The sequence below is a fragment of the Bison bison genome, unplaced genomic scaffold (genome assembly GCF_000754665.1).
Source record: "Bison bison bison isolate TAMUID 2011002044 unplaced genomic scaffold, Bison_UMD1.0 scf7180017864221, whole genome shotgun sequence".
Lineage (NCBI taxonomy): Eukaryota > Metazoa > Chordata > Mammalia > Artiodactyla > Bovidae > Bison > Bison bison.
Window position 1 is genome coordinate 955,600 of NW_011494793.1, and position 6,209 is coordinate 961,808.

General features: G+C 48.9%; 1 protein-coding gene across 1 annotated transcript in view; it reads left to right on the forward strand.

The window, feature by feature from the left end:
- Positions 1-6,209, forward strand: part of SIN3B (SIN3 transcription regulator family member B) — a 43,899-nt gene that overhangs the window by 15,533 nt on the left and 22,157 nt on the right. The window lies entirely within an intron of this gene.

The window sequence follows — 6,209 nt, forward strand, 5'->3', positions numbered from 1 at the left end:
CCCAGGCAGCCACCAGTCTGCTTTCTGTCTCTGTGGATTCGCCTGTTCTGGACTTTTCATGTATTGGTAGATGGGATCACACGACATGTGGCCTTTGATTGGCACATGGCTTCTTTTCGCTCAGCATCATGATTTGAAGCTTAATCCGTGATGCGTCAGCACTTCATCACTTCTGTAGTCGAATAGTAATTCCGTCGTGTGGCCGGGTCACAGCTGTTCATCTGTCGCCCACTGGTGGACACCTGGGTTGTTGCCACCTTTGGTCACTGTGAGTAGTGCTGCTGTGAACACACGTGTATAAGGTTTTGCTTGAACACGCGTGTTCAGTTCTTTGTCTGTACCTGCTGCTGCTGCTGAGTCGCTTCAGTCGTGTCCGACTCTGTGCGACCCCATAGATGGCAGCCCCCCAGGCTCCCCTGTCCCTGGGATTCTCCAGGCAAGAGCACTGGCGTGAGGTGCCATAGTCTATACCTCGGAGTGAAATCGCTGAGTCATACGGTAACTGTATGTTTAACTTTTGAGAAACTGCCAGACTGCTTTCCACAGTGGCTGGACCATTTTCCGCTCCCACTGGCAGTATACTTGGGTGTCAGTTTCCACATCATCACCAATGCTCAAGATTTCCTTTTTTTTTTTTTTTAAAAGATAGTCTTTGAGTTGGCATGAAATGGTATCTCGTTATAATTGTGATTTGCGTTTCCCTGCTGGCTCATGATACTGAGCATTTCATGTGCTTACTGGCCATCTGTTCACCTTTGGAGAACTGTCTTTTCAAGTGCTTTGCACAGTCTTCCGTTTGTCTCCTGGTTGTTGGGTTTTAAGGGTTCTTTATATACTCTTGTCATCAGTGCCTTATCAGATACTTTTCTCTGTTCCGTAGGCTGTCTTTTCGCTTTCTTGCTCGTGTCCTTTGGTCAGGTCCCGTTACCTATTTTTTCCTTCCGTCGCCCACGCTTTCACTGTCAAATCTGAGAATCTGTTGCTAATTCTGAGGTCATGAAGGTTTACTTCTGAGCTTCCTTCTAACACTTGTATAGTTTTAGCTCTAATGTTTGGGTCGGTGATCCAGTTTGAGTTAATGTTTGTATATGGTGTGAGGTGGGGGTCCAGTCTGGTTTGTTGAGGGAAATTGTTCTCTTCCCGTTGTATAGTCTTGGCACTCATCAGAAATCAGATGGCCAGTATTATGGGTTTATTTCTGGACGCTGAGTTCTAACCCGTTGATCTCCATGTCTGTCTTTGGCCAGCACCACATCGTCTTGATTACTGTAGCTTTGTAGTAAGTTTAAAATCAGGAAGTGTGAGTCCCCCAGTTTGGTTCTTTTTCAGGATTGTTTTGACAAGTCAGGGCCCATTGCAGTTCTATATGAATTTAAAGATTGGATTTTCCATTCTAGCAAAAAAGACCATTGGGAGTTTGAAAGTGATTGTATTGAATCTTCCAACTGTTTGGGGGAGTATTGCCATCCTAACAAGATTAAGTCCTCTACCCAACAAATAGGCAGCATTTCTCCCTTTATTTAAATGTTCATTTCTCTCAGTAGTGTTTCATAGTTTTTTTTTTCCCCACTGTGTAAGTCTTGACCCCTTTGATTAAATTTATTTCCAAACACTTTATCCTCTTTGTTGTCATGGAATTTTTTTGTGTATAACTTGATTGATTGATTATTTTTGTCTGTGCGGGGTCTTCTTGCTGCTCGGGCTTTTCTCTAGATGTGGAGAGTGGAGGCCACTCTAGTTTTGCACGGGCTTCTCACTGTGGTGGCTTCTCTTGTGGCGCACAGGCTCTAGGCATTAGGCTTCCATAGTTACGGCATGTAGGCTCAGTAGTTTAGACTCCCTGGCTCCAGAGCACAGGCTTAATAGTTGCTCCGAGGCATGTGGGATCTTCCCGGATCAGGGAACAATTCTTTACCGCTGAGCCACCAGGGAAGTCCTGCCATTGTTCTCTTAATTTCGCTTCTGGATTATTCATTGCTCATACGTAGAAACAGCACCGCTTTTGCGTGTTGATTTTGTATGCTGCAGCTTTGCTGAACCCGTTTGTTTGCTTTGATAGTTTTCGTGGATTCCCTAGGATTTGCTAATAATATAGTTTTTCCAGTTTGTGTGCCTTTTGTTTCCTTTTTTGGCCCAGTTGCTCTGATAGAACTTCCAGTATTGTGTGGATTAGAAGTGGTGAGAGCAGGCGTCCGTTTCTCGCTCCTGATCTTAGAGGAAAAGCTTTGGTCTTTCACCACGAGTGTGATGCGAGCTGGGGGATTTTCGTAAGCAGCCTGAGGTTGAGGAAGCCCCCTCTATTCGAAGGTTGATGAGTGTCCCATATCGTGTCTGCACTCGTTCTCTTTGCCCTTGACGGCAGCTTGGGGGTGAACACAGAGAGTCCTCCTCCCACCCTCCTGCATCACCACCGCCTCTCCTGGGTCTGCTTCTAGAGTAAGGGTGCAGTGGGGCACGGGGCTGCAGGGCAGCAGGTCTCGCAGGAAGGGGCTCACAGGGCAACAGCAGTCCGAGTTTGGATGCCGTTCAAGACTCTTGGTTGATCAGGTGGACTTCGGGTGGGCAGCCTGGGGCTGATCCCCATGTTACTGTCTCCAGCACACAGAGCACCATCCCTAAGTGTAGAGTTTCCATGCAGAAATACTTCCTGACTGAGCCAGAGAAGCTGGCTCTGTGGCACAGAGAGTTCTGTGCCTGTCTGTGGGGCTGACGTCAAGTCTGGGAGCTGTGGCCAGTCCTGCCCACCCTCTTGGAGTCTTGGGTGTCCTGGGGGGCTGGACTGAGCCCAGTGAGCACACAGCCCGGACCTCCTTGGGCTCTGGGTGCTGCAGGGGGCCTTGAGCTGGCCATGTCACCTCCCAGGCTTCATTGCCTTCTCTCTTATGTGGAACTGACCACCCTTCCTGCTCAGGCCAGGACTAAGGTATTGTTCTTCAAGTGCTTCTTGCAGGGCCCAGCTTATACTCAGTGCTTTGGAAAGCGCTGCTATGGTTGTGTTGGAAAATCCAGCCTAGAATCCAGGCTGGTCATCCCATCTCCCGCACCAGCCTGCTGCCTGGCCTGCTGGAAGCCCTTGGGGAATGCCTGGGCCGGTCAGGGAAACAAAGCCCCTGTCTAGACCCCCCACGGACAGAGAACTCACATGTACACTGGGCCTCTCAGCCCGGCTGCCTCCTTATGGCCCTACCCTCAAGTCTGACTTGCTTCTTTAAGCCCACTGTCTGCATCATGTGTCTCTCTGAACTTCAGAATCCTGACTTGTTTTTTACTCCGTGTTCCCAAATAATGCCCTTCGCAGTCGCAGCTTCATTGCCATCTTCCTTCTCTGTGCATGTTCCTGCTCATCAGAGACCTCCCTAACTGGCTCATGACCGACCCTCCTAACTGGCTCCCGGGGCCATGTGGCTGAGGAGCAGAGGGATCTCGGCACCTCCTTCCCACAACATACCCTTCTTCTGTTGGCTCAGCCCAAGGTTGTGGGCCCTTGGGCCTCTGTGTCCTGGGAACTCGAGCTGCATCGTGCCCCCTGCTTTGAAGCCTTTGTTGCTCCCTCGTATACTTGGTGGATAGTCTTTGGGTCTCATCCTCTTGGATCTGGGTCTGGAATCTCAGCTCTGACCCTGGTGTTGGCGGTTCTCTTCCTGAACCGTTCCTGCAGGGATGTGCACCCAGCGGCATCCTCCAGTGGCCTTCCCAGAGCCGTTGCTGTCAGCGCCGTGTGGTCCAGGGGCAGCCCACCCTGTGGCTTCAGGAAGGAAAGGCCTACCCGAGTCCCCGGCCACCTCTCACTGTTCTGGAGGACATGCCCTGCTCAGGAGGCTCGAGAGCATGGCCCCCACTTAGAGAGGAGGTGGGGGTGCAGCACCTAGAATAGGGCTTTGAATTACATACGTGGTCCATGTCTCGCTTTGTCCCCTCCTCTCTGCAGAAGCCTGGCAGGTCACCTCTCATCCCTCAGCTCCCTCATCTAAATGTGCTGAGAATGTCTGTCCCTAGGCCCGTTGTAAGTTTCCTAAGCAAAGTGTCTGGCCTTGGTGAGCCCAGGGCTGCAAAGCAGGGTCCTGCCTTGGCGGAGCAGCCGTCAGACCTGCTTCAGGGGTGGGTGGGAAGCCCCGTCTACTGGAGTTGTGGGATGGTGCACAGCAGATGCTTGGTAACTGGTTACACTGGCCGTCTACGCAGCTCACATGAAGTCTGCAGGCCTTGGTTCCTGAGTTATCTTGTTGCGTCTCTGTGAGGGGTGAGTAGAGCCTCTTGTTCTCTGAGGGCTGTGGTCGCAGCACCCCCTGGCAGACACAACTTGGCATTTACCGAGCTGGACTCTGACAAAGCCCACCCTGGAAAGATAAGCATCTCCCTCAGAAAAGCACCTACTCAGTTTCTTTAAATGGTATTTGTTTTCAGTCCAGCAGTGTTTTTTTAAGTGTACATTGGGTGATTAGAGCTGTTTGTGCTTTTTAAAAGATTTCATCAACTTTTAAAAATTATTAAAATACTCGTATGTATATATAATTCATCTTATAAAGTGATCTTACATTTATGTTTCCACTAAAACGGCAGGAGAAAGAAATCAAAGGTAAAATTGGATATTGTCCTAATTAAACTCGACTATTTGGCCTAGATCGGGGCTCAGCAGTTTTCCTGTTAAGAGCCAAACAGTGAGTGTCTTAGGCTTTGCAGACCGCACAGTCTCTGTGGCAAAGGCACAGCTCTGCTGTGGTGGCAGGAAAGCAACCACAGGCCTTCCACCAGTTAGTGGGCGTGGCTGTGTGCCAGTAAAACTTTATTGACAAACACAAACTGAGCCAGCCCCTGCCTAAATGGTTTCTGGGGGCCTTCTGCCTCAGGCATTTGCACACTGGGACATTTAACTGAAACCTAAGAACTGTCTGAACTGTTAGGGGAAGATTGGTGATACTGAGCTTGCTTTCCAGCTGGGTGATCTTGGCTGGGCGAGCAGTGGGTATCCCCCTCACTCCCCACTCGGCCCGCCCCCGCCACCAAGTCCTATTCAGCATGTCATTCTGTCCCCCCTCTAAGAAGTGATGTTCGCACCAGTTCTGGGATCTACGGAAGATAGCAGTTGAGGATTTTTTTACTTTAGCTTCTTGGAATAGTCTTGAATCTTTGGATAACTACTCCTCCAAAGAAATTTAATCCCCTAAGGGACAAGGACAGACTTTGTTGGACAGGGACAGGCTTTGCGACCCTGTGGACTATAGCATGCCAGGCTCCTCTGTCCTCCACTGTATCCCGGAGTTTGCTCAAACACATGTCCATTGAGTTGGTGATGCCTCCAACCATCTCATCCTCTGTTGCCCCCTTCTCCTTTTGCCTTCAATCTTTCCCAGCATCAGGGAGTTTTCCAGTGAGTCAGCTCTTTGCATCAGGCAGCCAAAGTACTGGAGATTCAGCTTTAGCATTTGTCCTTCCAATGAGTATTCAGAGTTGATTTCCTTTAGGATTGACTGGTTTGATCTCCTTGCTGTCCAAGGGACTCTCAAGAATCTTCTCCAGCGCCACAGTTCGAAAGCATCAATTCTTGAGCACTCAGCCTTCTTTATGGTCTAACTCTCACATCTGTACATGACTACTGGAAAAACCATAGCTTTGACTATATCCATAGTTAAGTAGTAGATCTTTATCATTGTAATTATTTATATAAAAATAGTGCATACTCATGGAAAAAAAGCGTTAATGAGAGCATCAGCTATGAAAAGTAAATTTCCCTCTTTCTTGCCTCAGTTTCCCAGTCATTCTCCTCAGAGTTAAACTTACAAATGTCTTATATATCTTTCCAGAAACCTCTGAGTACAAACAAATGTTTATCCTTTAAAAAAAAAACTGCATCCTGTTTGTTCGGCCATGCCCCTAGGGGTTTTTTCCTGTTTGGAATAGCAGTGTATCAGATATGCCTGTCCCTAGCAGCAACACAGAGCTGACTCATAGCTGACGTTTGCCTCTGTTTTGTTTGGAGGCAGCACGATTTATCCACCTAGCCACCCCTTCGTGTGGTGTCTCTGCATAAAGGCCCCATGGTGGGGTCGGGGTGACTGCTCTGTGCCTCTGCAGCCTAGCCCCGCAGAAGAGCTACAGTCTATCCACCTTCTCCCTTGCTAGACTTCCATACAGATAACAAACGCTGACTAGATTCTTCCAGAACCATTCTTCATAAATATTGCCAGCACCCTGACTTGTTAATCAGTGCT